This window comes from Durio zibethinus, chromosome 23 (genome assembly GCF_047325235.1).
Source record: "Durio zibethinus cultivar Kanyao isolate XHJ-2024 chromosome 23, ASM4732523v1, whole genome shotgun sequence".
NCBI classification, from domain to species: Eukaryota; Viridiplantae; Streptophyta; class Magnoliopsida; order Malvales; family Malvaceae; genus Durio; species Durio zibethinus.
In genome coordinates, this window is record NC_143184.1 from 19,939,337 (window position 1) to 19,954,336 (window position 15,000).

Below are 15,000 nucleotides of genomic sequence, written 5' to 3' on the forward strand. Positions count from 1 at the left end.
TACCAGGGCCCAGCGTGTGCCGATGGTGCTCGAGGCAACCGCCCGCACCAGGGCCCAGCGTGTGCCGATGGTGCTCGAGGCAACCGCCCGCACCAGGGCCCAGCGTGAACCGATGGTGCTCGAGACAAGCGACCGCACCAGGGTCAAGCGTGTGCCGATGGTGATCGAGGCAACCGCCCGTACCAGGGCCCAGCGTATGCCGATGGTGCTCGAGGTAAGCGACCGCACCAGGGCCCAGCGTGTGCCGATAGTGCTCGAGGCAAGCGACCGTACCAGGGCCCAACGTGTGCAGATGGTGGTCGAGGTAACCGCCCGCACCAGGGCCCAACGTGTGCCGATGGTGGTCGAGGCAAACGACCGCACCAGGGCCGAGCGTGTGCCGATGGTGATCGAGGTAACGGCCCGCACCAGGGCCCAGCGTGTGCCGATGGTAGCTGAGGCAACCGTCGCACCAGGGCCCAGCGTGAGCCGATGGGGTTCGAGGCAAGCGACTGCACCAGAGTCGAGCGTGTGCCGATGGTGATCGAGGCAATCGCCTGCGCCAGGGCCCAACGTGTGCCGATGGTGGTCGAGGCAACCGCCCGTACCAGGGCCCAGCTTGTGTCGATGGTGTTCAGGGCAACTGCCCGCACCAGGGCCCAACGTGTGTCGATGGTGGTCGAGGCAACCGCTCGCACCAGGGCCCAATGTGTGCCGATGGTGATCGAGGCAATCGCTCGCACCAAGGCCCAGTTTGTGTCGATGGTGCTCGAGGCAAGCGACCGCACCAGGGCTCAGCGTGTGCAGATGGTGGATGAGGCAAGCGATCGCACCAAGGCCGAGTGTCTACCGATGATGATCGATGCAACCACCCACACCAGGGCCTAGCGTGTGCGGATGGTGGTCGAGGCAACCGCCCACACCAAGGCCCAACGCGTGCCGATGGTGGTCGAGGCAAGCGACCGCACCAGGGCCGAGCATGTGTCGATGGTGATCGAGGCAACCGCCCACACCAAGGCCCAGCGTGTGTCGATGGTGGTCGAGGTAACCGTCTGTACCAGGGCCCAGTGTGAGCCGATGGTGCTCGAGGCAAGCGACCGCACCACGGTCGAGCGTGTGTCGATGGTGATCGAGGCAACCGCCCACACCAGGGCCCAGCTTGTGCCGATGGTGGTCGAGGCAACCGCCTGCACCAGGGCCCATCGTGTGCCGATGGTGGTCGAGGCAACCGCCCGCACCAGGGCCCAGCGTGTGCCGATGGTGATCGAGGCAACTGTTCACACCAGGGCCCAGCATGTGCCAATGGTGATCGAGGCAACCGCTCGCACCAGGGCCCAGCGTGTGCCGATGGTGCTCGAGGCAAGCGATCGCACTAGGGCCCAGCGTGTGTGGATGGTGGTCGAGGCAACCGCCCGCACTTGGGCCCAGCGTGTGCGGATGGTGGTCGAGGCAACCGCATGCATCGGGGCCCAACGTGTGTCGATGGTGGTCGAAGCAACCACCCCACCCGGGCCCAGCATGTGCCGATGGTGATCGAGGCAACCGCCCGCACCAGGGCCCAGCTTGTGTCGATGGTGTTCGGGGCAACCGCCCGCACCAGGGCCCAGCGTGTGCCGATGGTGGTCGAGGCAAGAGCCTGCATCAAGGGCTGGCTTGTGCCGATGGTGCTCGAGGCAACCGCTTGCACCAGGGCCCAGCGTGTGTCGATGGTGGTCGAGGCAAGAGCTTGGACCAAGGGCCGGCTTGTGCCAATGGTGATCGAGGCAACTACCCCCACCAGGGCTCAGCGTTTGCCGATGTTGATCGAGGTAATCACCCGCACTAGGGCCCAGCCTTTGTCGATGGTGATCAAGGCAACCGTGCTCACCAGGGCCCAGCATGTGCCGATGATGGTCGAGGCAACTGCCCGTACCAAGGCCCAGCATGTGTCGATGGTGGTTGAGGCAACCATCCGAACCAGGGCCCAACGTGTGCCGATAGTGGTCAAGGCAACCGCCCGTATCAGGGCCCAACGTGTGCCGTTGGTGCTGGAGGCAAGAGCCCGTACCAGGGCCCACTGTCTGCTTATGGTGATCGAGGTAACCGCCCGCACCAGGGCCCAGCGTGTGCCGATGGTGATCGAGGCAACCGCTCGCACCAGGGCCTAGCGTTTGGCGATGGTGGTCGAGGCAAGCAACAGCACCAGGGCCCAACGTGTGTCGATGGTGCTCGAGCAAAGCGACCGCACCAGGACCCAGCGTATGCCGATGGTGCTCGAGGCAAGAGCCGACACCAGGGCCCAACATGTGTCGATGGTGATTGAGGCAAGAGCTCGCACCAGGGCCCAACGTGTGCCGATCGTGGTCAAGGCAACCTCCCGCACCAGGGCCCAGCGTGTGTCGAAGGTGGTCGAGGCAACCGCCCGCACCAGGGCCCAGCGTGTGTCGATGGTGATCGAGGCAACCGCCCGTACTAGGGCCCAGCGTGTACCGATTGTGCTCGAGGCAAGCCACCGCATTAGGGCCCAGCGTGTGCAGATGGTGCTGGAGGCAGCCGCCCGTACCAGGGCCCAACGTGTGCCGATGGTTCTCGAGGCAAGCGACCGTACCAGAGCTGAGCGTTTGCCGATGGTGGTCGAGGCAAGCGATCGTACCGGGGTCGAGCGTGTGCCGATGGTGATCGAGGTAAGTGACCGCACCGTGGCCGAGCGTGTGTCGTTGGTGATCGAGGCAAGTGATCACACCGGGGCAAAGCGTGTGCCGATGGTGGTCGAGGCAAGCGCCGGCATCAGGGCCCAGCGTGTGCCGATGGTGATCGAGGCAACCGCCCGCATCGGGGCCCAGCGTGTGCCGATGGTGGTCGAGGCAACCGCCCGCACCCGAGCCCAGTAGGTGTCGATGGTGATTGAGGCAACTGCTCGCACCAGGGCCCAGCATGGGCCGATGGTGATCGAGGCAACCGCTCGCACCAGGGCCCAACATGCATCGATGGTGCTCGAGGCAAGTGATCGCACAAGGGCCCAACGTATGCCGATGGTGGTCAAGGCAACCGCTCACAGCAGGGCCCAGCGTGTGCAGATGGTGGTCGAGGCAAGCGATCGCACCAGGGTCGAGCGTGAGTAGATGGTGATCGACGTAACTGCCCGCACCAGGGCCCAGCCTATGCCGATGTTGGTCCAAGCAAGCGACCGTACCAGGGCCGAGCGTATGCCAATGGTGATCGAGGCAACCACCAGCACCAAGGCCTAGCGTGTGCCGATGGTGATCGAGGCAACCGCTTGCACCAGGGCTCTGCGTGTGCCGATAGTGATCAAGGCTACCGCTCACACCAGGGCCCAGCTTGTGCCGATGGTGCTCGAGGCAAGCGACCGCACTTGGGCCCAGCGTGTGTCGACGGTGATCGACGCAATCACCCGCACCAGGGCCCAGCATGTGCGGATGGTGGTCGAGGCAACCGCCTGCACCAGGGCCCAACTTGTGCCGATGGCGCTCGAGGCAAACGATCACACCGGGGCCCAGTGTGTGCCGATGGTGCTCGAGGTAAGCGACCGCATCGGGGCCCATCGTGTGCCGATGGTGCTCGAGGCAACCACCCGCACTTGGGCCCAACGTGTACGGATGGTGGTCGAGGCAACCGCCCGCACCGAGGCCCAGCGTGTGTCGATGGTGGTTGAGGCAACCGCCTCACCCGGGCTCAGCGTGTGCCGATGGTGATCGAGGCAACCGCTCGCACCAGGGCCCAGCGTGTGCCGATGGTGCTCGAGGCAACCGCTCGCACTAGGGCCCAGCGTTTGCCGATGGTGCTCGAGGCAAGGGACGCACCAGGGCCCAGCGTGTGCCAATGGTGGTCGAGGCAACCGCCCGCATCAGGGCCCAGCGTGAGTCGATGGTGCTCGAGGTAAACGACCGCACCAGGGCCCAGCGTGTGTCGATGGTGATCGAGGCAACCGCCCGCACTAGGGCCCAGTGTGTGCGGATGGTGGTCGAGGCAACCGCCCGTACCAAGGCCCAGCGTGAGCCGATGGTGCTCGAGGCAACCGACCGCACCAGGGTCGAGCATGTGCCGATGGTGATCGAGGAAACCGCTCACACCAGGGCCCAGCGTGTGCCGATGGTGGTCGAGGCAACCGCCCGTACCAGGGCCTAGCGTGTGCTGGTGGTGATTGAGGCAACTGTTCGCACCAGGGGCTAGCGTGTGCCGATGGTGATCGAGGCAACCGTTCGCACCAAGGCCCAGTGTGTGCCGATGGTGGTCGAGGCAACCACCCGCACTGCGCCCAGCGTGTGCGGATGGTGGTCGAGGCAACCGCCCGCACCGAGGCCCAGTGTGTGCCGATGGTGGTAGAGGCAACCGCCCCACCCGGGCCCAGCGTGTGCCAATGGTGATCGAGGTAACCTCTCGTACCAGGGCCTAACGTGTGCCGATGGTGCTTGAGGCAACCGCTCGCACCAGGGCCCAGCGTGTGCCGATGGTGCTCAAGGCAAGGCATGACATGAGGGCCCAGCGTATGCCGATGGTGCTGGAGGCAACCGCTCGCACCAGGGCCAGTGTGTGTCGATTGTGGTCGAGGTAACCGCCCGCACCAGGGCCCAGCGTGTGCCGATCGTGATCGAGGCAACTGCTCCTACCAGGGCCTAGCGTGTGCCGATGGTGATCGAGGCAATCGCTCGCACCAGGGTCCAGCAGGTGCCGATGGTGCTTGAGGCAACCGATCGCACCAGGGCCGAGCGCGTACCGATGGTGGTCTAGGCAACTGCCCGCTCCAGGGCCGAGCGTGTACCGATGGTGGTCGAGGCAACTGCCCACACCAGGGCCGAGCGTGTGCCGATGGTCCTCGAGGCAACCGCCCCACCCCAGGGCCCAGCGTGTGCTGATGGTGGTGGAGGCAACCGCCCGCACCAGGGCCCAGGGTGTGCCGATGGTGCTTGAGGCAACCGCCCGCACCAGGGCCCAGCGTGTGCCGATGGTGATCGAGGCAACTGCTCGCCCCAGGGCCAAGCGTGTGCCAATGGTGCTCGAGGCAAGCGACCGCACCAGGGCCCAGCGTGTGCCGTTGGTGCTCGAGGCAAGAGCCCGCACCAGGGCCCAACGTGTGCCGATGGTGGTCGAGGCAACCGACCGCACCAGGGCCGACCGTTTACTGATGGTGACCGAGGCAACCGCCCCACCAGGGCCCAGCGTGTGCTGATGGTGGTCGAGGGAACCGCCAGCACCAGGGCCCAACGTGTGCCGATGGTGATCGAGGCAACCGCTTCCACCAGGGCCCAGCGTGTGCCGATGGTGATCGAGGCAATCGCTCGCACCAAGGCCCAGTGTGTGCCATTGGTGCTAGAGGCAAGTGATCGCACCAGAGCCCAACGTGTGCCGATAGCGGTCGAGGCAACCGCCCGCTCCAGGGCCCAGCGTGTGTCGATGGTGGTGGAGGCAACCGCCCGCACCAGGGCCCAGCGTGTGTTGATTGTGATCGAGGCAAGCGATCGCACCAGGGCCCAGCGTGTGTCGATGGTGATCGAGGCAAGGGCCCCCACCAGGGCCCAGCATGTGTCGATGGTGATCGAGGCAAGTGCCCGTACCAGGGCCTAGCGTGTGCCGATGGTGATCGAGGCAACCGCTCACACCAGGGCGCAGCATGTGCCGATGGTGATCGTTGTAACCGCTCGTACCAGGGCCCAACGTGTGCCAATGGTGCTCGAGCCAAGCGATCGCACCAGGGCCCAGAACGTGTTGATTGTGCTCGAGGCAAGAGCCGGCACCAGGGCCCAGCGTGTGTTGATGGTGATGGAGGCAAGAGCCCGCACCAGGGCCCAACGTGTGCCGATGGTGATCGAGGCAACCGCCCGCACCAGGGCCCAGTGTGTGCCGATGGTGGTCGAGGAAACCGCCCGCACCAGGGCCCAGCGTGTGCCGATGGTGGTCGAGGCAACCGCCCGCAACAGGGCCCAGCGTGTTCCGATGGTGGTCGAGGTAACCGCCCGCAACAGGGCCCAGCGTGTGCCGATAGAGGTCGAGGCAATCGCCCTCACCAGGGCCCAGCGTGTGCCGATGGTGCTCGAGGCAAGCACCCGTACCAGGGCCCAGTGTGTGCTGATGGTGGTCGAGGAAACCGCCCGTAACAGGGCCCAGTTTGTGCCGATGATGGTCGAGGCAACCGCCCGCACCAGGGCCCAGTATGTGCCGATGGTGATCGAGGCAACCGCCCGCACCAAGGCCCAGCGTGTACCGATGGTGCTCGAGGCAAGCCACCGCACGAGGGCCCAGCGTATGCCGATGGTGCTGGAGGCAACCGCCCGCACCAGGGCCCATCGTGTGCCGATGGTGATCGAGGCAACCGCTCGTACCAGGGCCCAACGTGCATCGATGGTGCTTGAGGCAAGCGATCGCACTAGGGTCAAGCGTGAGTAGATGGTGATCGACGTAACCGCCCGTACCAGGGCCCAGCCTATGCCGATGTTGCTCCAAGCAAGCGACCGCACCAGCGCCGAGCGTATGCCAATGGTGATCGAGGCAACCACCCGCACCAGGGCCCAGCGTGTGCCGATGGTGATCGAGGTAACCGCTTGCACCAGGGCCCTATGTGTGCCGATGGTGATCGAGGCAACCGCTCACACCAGGGCCCAGCTTGTGCCGATGGTGCTCAAGGCAAGCGATCGCACCAGGGCCCAGCGTGTGTCGATGGTGATCGACACAATCGCCCGCACCAGGGCCCAGCATGTGCGGATGGTGGTCGAGGCAACCGTCCGCACCTGGGCCTAACGTGTGCCGATGGTGCTCGAGGCAAACGATCGCACCAGGGCCCAGTGTGTGCCGATGGTGCTCGAGTTAAGCGACCGTATCGGGGCCCAATGTGTGCCGATGGTGGTCGAGGCAACCGCCCGCACTTGGGCCCAACGTGTGCGGATGGTGCTCGAGGCAACCGCTCGCACCGAGGCCCAGCGTGTGTCGATGGTGGTTGAGGCAACCGCCCCACCCGGGCCCAGCGTGTGCGGATGGTGATCGAGGCAACCGCTCGCACCAGGGCCCAGCGTGTGTCGATGGTGCTCGAGGCAACCGCTCGCACCAGGGCCCAGCGTTTGCCGACGGTGCTTGAGGCAAGGGACCGCACCAGGGCCCAGCGTGAGTCGATGGTGCTCGAGGTAAGCGGCCGCACCAGGGCCCAGCGTGTGCCGATGGTGATCGAGGCAATGGCCCGCACGAGGGCCCAGCGTGTACGGATGGTGGTCGAGGCAACCGCCCGCACCAAGGCCCAGCGTGAGCCGATGGTACTCGAGTCAAGCGACCGCACCAGGGCCGAGCGTGTGCCGATGGTGATCGAGGCAACCGCTCGCACTAGGGCCCAGCGTGTGCTAATGGTGGTCGAGGTAACCACCCGTACTAGGGCCCAGCGTGTGCCGATGGTGATCGAGGCAACCGCTCGCACCAAGGCCCAGTGTGTGCTGATGGTGGTCGAGGTAACCATCCGCACTTGGGCCCAGCGTGTGCGGATGGTGGTCGAGGCAACCCCCCGTACCGGGGCCCAGCGTGTCCCGATGGTGGTAGAGGCAACCGCCCCACCCGAGCCCAGCGTGTGCCAATGGTGATCGAGGTAACCGCTCGCACCAGGTCCTAACGTGTGCTGACGGTGCTCGAGGCAACCGTTCGCACCAGGTCCTAACGTGTGCCGACGGTGCTCGAGGCAACCGCTCGTACCAGGGCCCAGCGTGTGCCGATGGTGATCGAGGCAACCGCCTGTACCAGGGCCCAGCATGTGCCGATGGTGGTCGAGGCAACCGCCCGTACCAGGGCCCAGCGTGTGCCGATGGTGATCAAGGCAACTGGTCGCACCAGGGCCCAACGTGTGTCGATGGTGATCGAGGCAACCGCTCGCACCAAAGCCCAGTGTGTGCAGATGGTGGTCGAGGCAACCGACCGCACCAGGGCCCATCACGTACGGATGGTGGTCGAGGTAACCCCCCACACCGGGGCCCAACGTTTGCCAATGGTGGTAGAGGCAACCACCCCACCTGAGCCCAGCGTTTGCCAATGGTGATCGAGGTAACCGCTCGCACCAGAGCCTAACGTGTGCCGATGGTGCTCGAGGCAACAGCTCGCACCAGGGCCCAGCGTGTGCTGATGGTGCTCGAGGCAAGCCACCACACGAGGGCCCAGCGTATGCCGATGGTGCTGGAGGCAACCGCTCGCACCAGGGCCAGTGTGTGCTGATTGTGGTCGAGGTAACCGCCCGCACCAAGGCCCAGCGTGTGCCGATCGTGATCGAGGCAACTGCTCCTACCAGGGCCCAGCGTATGCCGATGGTGATCGAGGCAACCGCTCGCACCAGGGCCCAGCGGATGCCGATGGTGCTTGAGGCAACCGACCACACCAGGGCCCAGCGTGTGCCGAAGGTGATCGAGGCAACCGCTCGCACCAGGGCCCAGCGTGTGCCGATGGTGGTCGAGACAACCGCTCGTACCAGGGCCCAGCGTGTGCCGATGGTGATCTAGGCAACTGTTTGCACCAGGGCCCAGCGTGTGCCGATGGTGATCGAGGCAACCGCTCGCACCAAGGCCCAGTGTGTGCCGATGGTGGTCGAGGTAACCGATCGCACTAGGGCCCAGCGCATACGGATAGTGGTCGAGGCAACCCCCCGTATCGGGGCCCAACGTGTGCCGATGGTGGTAGAGGCAACCGCCCCACCCGGGCCCAGCGTGTGCCAATGGTGATCGAGGTAACCGCTCGCACCGGGGCCTAACGTGTGGCGATGGTGCTCGAGGCAACCGCTCGCACCAAGGCCCAGCGTGTGCCGATGGTGCTCGAGGCAAGCCACCACATGAGGGCCCAGCGTATGCCGATGGTGCTAGAGGCAACCGCTCGCACCAAGGCCAGTGTGTGCCGATTGTGGTCGAGGTAATCGCCCGCACCAAGGCCCAGCGTGTGCCGATCGTGATCGAGGCATCTGCTCCAACCAGGGCCCAGCGTGTGTCGATGGTGATCGAGGCAATCGCTTGCACCAGGGCCCAGCAGGTGCCAATGGTGCTTGAGGCAACCGACCGCACCAAGGCCCAGCGTGTGCCAATGGTGATCGAGGCAAGCGCTCGCACCAGGGCCTAGCGTGTGCCGATGGTGCTCGAGGCAAGTGACCGCACTAGAGCCCAACTTGTTTGCTGCCAGTAGCTATTCAAGTGTCTAAAATGGGGACACTTTTTTCAAACGGTCACAAAATCTTCTCCACTTCGAGTTTTTAGCTGAATTTTTTTGTGCATGCCAAAAAAAATAGAAGGATCACATGAAGGCTTGGGGGACCATTGTATGAATTTACAAGCCATAAAAATGGCATTGGCACGGCAGAAATTTAAAGATGTGCCTAAACCCACCTACCACTCGATCGATCCTCGGCTTGTGCATCCCGCCTCTTCGGCTGGCTGAACGCCCGCACGCTCGTTCCGTGGGTTGACTTAGGCATACGGAGTTCATTCCATGTCTAAGCCCTAGTCAGACCGAGGGTTGCGGCAGCTGGACCGACAGCAGGATCGGCAGCACGCAGAGGGGATCCCCGGCTTGCGCATTATGCCTCTCCGACCGATGGTGCTCAGCGCCTGCACGCTCGTTTCGTGGGTTGACTTAGGCATACAGAGTTCATTCCATGTCTAAGCCCCAGTCAGATCGAGGGTTGTGGTAGCTGGACCGGCAGTGGGATCAGCAGCAGCACGTAAGAGGGGACCGGGTCGATCCTCGATGTCATGAGCCACCCTTGTATAGGGCCATGACCGGGACTTAGGGTGCCATGAGCCACCCATGTATAGGGCCATGGCTGGGTAGATCCCTTGTGCTAGGAAAAGTGTCCCCATTTCAAATATTGTAACGGTTATTGGTAGCATAGCTCTAAAAGTTCTAAGGCTCTTTAAGAGGGTGAGCCGGCAGCATAGTGTTAGGTTGTCTCACCGGGTGCTATGCGAGCTTAGGCCACCCACCAAGGGCTGCCCCCTGGCCCTGGTGATGGTGGGAGGTCCCAATGTATGATTCCTGTTTATAATAAAATTCACCCCGATTGAATGCCCGATTGTTGCCTCGATGCGTTTCTTTCTTTCTCGATGTGAATGTGCCTTGTTATGTGTGTATGCTTGAGATTGACCTCGATATATTGTGCCTTATTGTGAATGCTTGAGACTAACCATGGTTTATGGTTATTTGTTCAAATATCGATTTATTGAAGGCTGACTTGGGTGGAAGCTTCCATTCAAGTGCCACACGGGCTAGTGCTTGTTGAGAGAAAGCTTAGTCCGTGACACGTGGTATCAGAGCACGGTTGAGAAGTGCTAGAAAAATGGATAAGATGGCCATAAGTGGTGGACCAGATCATCAACAGAGAATTGAGGAACTTGAGGCCGCGGTGGCCGTAATGAAAACTCATATTGTGATGAAAGACCGAGTGAGGGAGATCGAGACAACCCAGCGGGAGTTGTCCGATACTCTCCAAAATGTGAGCGAAGAGGCTAGAGATGCCTTGAACATTCTCCAAAAGGAGTTTGAGGAGCTCAGGGCCCAGGTGAGCATCCTACAAATGGCTATGGCCAGATCGGGTTCGAGCTCGATGGACAAGGGATGAAGGCCCAAGGTGCCGGAGCCTCGATGCTATGAGGGGGCAAAGGATGCTAAGGAACTTGAAAATTTCTTGTTTGACATGGAACAATACTTTCGAGCTGTACACATAAGTTCAGAGGAAGACAAGGTGACAATGGCATCGATGTACCTCGTAGGGGATGCCAAGCTGTGGTGGCACTCTAAGTTTGTCGATGACGAGTGCCTGATTAAGACTTGGATGGATCTGAAGTGAGAATTGAAAAACCAATTTTTTTCGAAGAATGTGGAGTATATGGCTCGAAGGAGACTTCGGGAGTTGGTGCAAACCGAAATGGTGCGAGAGGTCATAAGGAACTTTTCTACCCTGATGCTGGATATTCGGGACATGTTCGAAAAGGACAAGATGTTCTATTTTCTTGAAGGCCTCAAGCCTTGGGCGAGGACAGAACTACAAAGGCAGAAAGTGCAAGATGTGGCCACGACCATGGCTGCAGTGGAACGTCTTCATGATTACAATGATGGCTCCTTAAAAAGGAAAAAATCCTCCATCAACTGGCAGTAGCTTTAACTTTGGGAGTGGGGGAAAGATGACTAGGTTGGACCGACCCTTCAGTGGGGGATCAGACAGGAGGTCCTTTGGTCGAGATAGCACCCAGCCCAAGACAAATAGCGCAGGGATTTTCAAGCCTAGGCAACCGCTAGCTTGCTTTTTTTGCAAGGGGCCGCATCGAGTGGCTGAATGCCCGCACCGAGGAGCCCTTAATGCCTTAAGAACCTCATCTTAAGAGTCCGCAAAAACACCAGAGATCATTGAAGAAGCTGAAAAAGAGCCAGCCAGGATGGGCTCAATAAGGTTCCTCAGTGCCCTCCGCACCCAATTGAATACTATAAAGAAAGAGCAAAGTAGAGGCTTGATGTACGTGAACTTGACAATCAATGAGAAAGCCATCAAGGCCATGGTGGATACGGGTGCAATCGACACTTTCATCACACTAGAAGAAGTAAAAAGGTGTGGTCTTCAGATTAGTAAAGACTGTGGATGAATGAAGGCAGTCAATTCGCCAGCCTTTGCGATCAGTGGAAGCTTCAAAAATGTGACAACCCGATTGGGGCCATGGGAAAGGAAGGTAGACTTCACAGTCTCCTCTATGGATGACTTTGATGTCGTTCTCAGATTGGACTTCATGACGTTGGCTCAGGCGATCCCTATCCCCGCTGCTAGCTGCTTGTTGTTTTTAGGGGAACACCCATGTGTGGTGCCAGCCAATATCTTGCCAAAGAGTGGGAAGAAAATGATTTCGGCTTTGCAATTCAAGAAAGGGGTAAAGAGAGGGGAACCCTCTTTTGTGGCCATGCCGATCTACAAAGAAGGGTCGGAAGTAGAACCAATATCCGATGGCGTGAAGAGAGTGTTGGAAGAATTCGAAGAGGTGATGCCAGAGATGTTGCCCAAGGTTCTACCCCCTCGACGAGCAGTGGACCATGAAATTGAGCTCCTCCCAGGAGCAAAACCCTCTGCTAGAGCTCCCTATCACATGGCCCCGCCAGAGTTGGCCGAGCTGAGAAAACAGTTAGATGAGCTTTTACAAGCCGGGTTCATCTGACCATCAAAAGCTCTTTTCGGAACGCCAGTGCTATTCCAGAAGAAGCATGATGGGAGTTTACGCTTATGTGTTGACTACAGGGCCCTGAACAAAGTCACCGTAAGAAACAAATATCTTATCCCGTAGACTTATTTGACCAATTGAGCTGGGCCAAGTACTTCTCCAAACTGGACCTGAGATCTGGATACCATCAAGTCAGAATCGTTAAGGGAGATGAGCCAAAGACCACTTGTGTAACACGGTATGGCGCATTTGAATTTCTTGTTATGCCCTTTGGACTGACCAATGCTCCTGCTACATTTTGTACATTGATGAATCAGGTGTTCCATGACTACCTTGACGAATTTGTAGTCATTTATTTAGACGATATAGTGGTGTACAGCTCCACCTTGGAAGAACATCAAGAACACCTACGTCGGGTATTTAAAAGGCTACAGGACCACCGGTTATATGTAAAAAGGGAGAAATGCACGTTTGCTCAGACCCAAATCCACTTCTTCGGTCATATTGTCGAACGTGGCCACATTCGAATGGACATGGAAAAGGTTAGGGCCATCAAGGAGTGGACAACACCAAAGAATGTTAGTGAACTCCGCTCATTTTTAGGACTAGCCAACTATTATAGAAGGTTTATGGAAGGGTACTCTCACAAGACCATGACCCTCACGGAGTTATTGAAGAAGGAGCATAAATGGTGTTGGACCAACGAGTGCCAAGAGGCCTTTGAGAGATTGAAAGATGCTATTATGAAAGATCCCATCTTAGCTCTCCCCGATATTGAAAAGCCCTTTGAAGTTCAGATGGATGGATCAGATTTTGCTATTGAAGGTGTGCTTTTACAACAACATCACCCGATAGCATTTGAAAATAGGAAGCTAAGCGAAGCGGAGAGGAAATATACGACCCAGGAAAAAGAGCTCCTGGCGGTGGTTCATTGCTTGAGGGCTTGGCGACATTACTTGCTGGGTTCACACTTTGTCGTGAAGACGGACAATGCAGTCGTTAGCCACTTTCTCACCCAACCAAGACTTACGGTGAAACAAGCTAGGTGGCAGGAATTTTTAGTGGAGTTCGACTTTCACCTTGAGCATACCGCTGGAAAGACCAATCAAGTGGCGGATGCATTGAGCAGGTGACCAGAGTTGGTGGCCCTCAGAAGAATGGCCCCAATGGCAACTAGTAGAGCCACTACGGACATTCATAAGTTGATTGGAGATCATCTAGGGAAGGACCCGCAAGCCTGTGCCATCTTGAAGCTCGTGGAAGAAGGGAAGTCCAAATACTTCTAGCAAGAAAATGGTGTCTTGTGGACCAAGGGGCCTCGAGTGTTTGTGTCGAGAGCAGGAGGACTGAGACAGATGCTGATGAGGGAATGCCATGACACCCCATGGGTGGGACACCCAGGCTAGCAACGCACTTTAGCGTTACTGAAACAGGGATACTATTGGCCCCACATGCGACAAGATGTGATGGACTACACGAAGACTTGCCTCATTTGCCAACAAGATAAAGTCGAAAAGAGGAAACCTGCGGGCATGCTGGAACCATTACCGGTACCCACCAAACCGTGGGAAAGCATCTCCCTCGATTTCATTTCGAGCCTACCCAAGGTTGGGGATCTTGGAACTATCTTGGTGGTAATTGACCGGTTCTCCAAGTATGCCACATTTATCCCCGCTCACAAGTATTGTACAGTAGAAGACACAGCTCGACTATTGTTCAAACATGTGGTCAAATATTGGGGCCTCCCTCAAAACATCATCAGTGATAGAGATCCGAGATTCACGGGGTCCTTTTGGAAGGAACTTTTCAAGATTTTGGGGTCCCAACTCAACATCTCTTCGAGCTACCATCCTCAGACCGATGGCCAAATGGAACGTTTCAATGGATTGTTGGAGGAATATTTGAGGCACTTTGTCCAAGCCAACCAAAAGGACTGGCCTTCATTGTTGGACGTTGCTCAACTCTGCTTTAATTCCAACAAGAGCTCTTCCACTAACAAGAGCCCATTTGAGGTGGTCACCGGACAACTACCAAGGCTACCCTATACTTCTTTGGAACAATATGGAGGAAAGAATCTAAGAGCTTTCAACTTTAGCAAGGAGTGGAAACCAAACACAGAGATTGCACAAGCTTACCTGGAGAAGGCATCAAAGCGGATGAAAAAATGGGCAGATAAGAATCGTAAAGCTCAACAATTCCAAGTTGGTGATTTGGTTCTGGTCTGACTAGTTCCAGAACAAACCAGGTTCTTAAGAAAGAGAGATCGTAGATTGGTGCACAAATATGAAGGTCCAGTAAGGGTCATTTCCAAGGTGGGGAACGCTTCTTACAAAATCGACCCACCGAAGTGGATGAAGGTGCACCCAGTATTTCATGTAAGCAACCTGAAGCCTTTCCATGCAGATCCTACAGATATTAGCCGAAGGGAGCCAACCAGAGCCGCCATCACCATGAAGCCACCCTCAGAGCATCGAGTCGAAGAGATCTTAGCCGACAGGGAAACCAAGATATCTTGAAGACTAGTTCAGGAATACTTAGTGAAGTGGAAGGGCTTAGGACTAGAAGAAACCAGCTGGGAGAGAGAACACGACCTCCAGAGATTTCAAAGGAAGATTGAAGAATTTCAAGCTAGCAAGTCGACGAGGACATCGATAGAATAGGTGGGGGAAGATGTCATGAGCCACCCTTGTATAGGGCCATGATCGAGACTTAGGGTGCCATGAGCCACCCATGTATAGGGCCATGGCCGGGTAGATCCCTTGTGCTAGGAAAAGTGTCCCCATTTCAAACATTGTAACGGTTACTGGTAGCATAGCTCTAAAAGTTCTAAGGCTTTTTAGGAGGGGTGAACCGGTAGCATAGTGTTGGGCTATCTCAC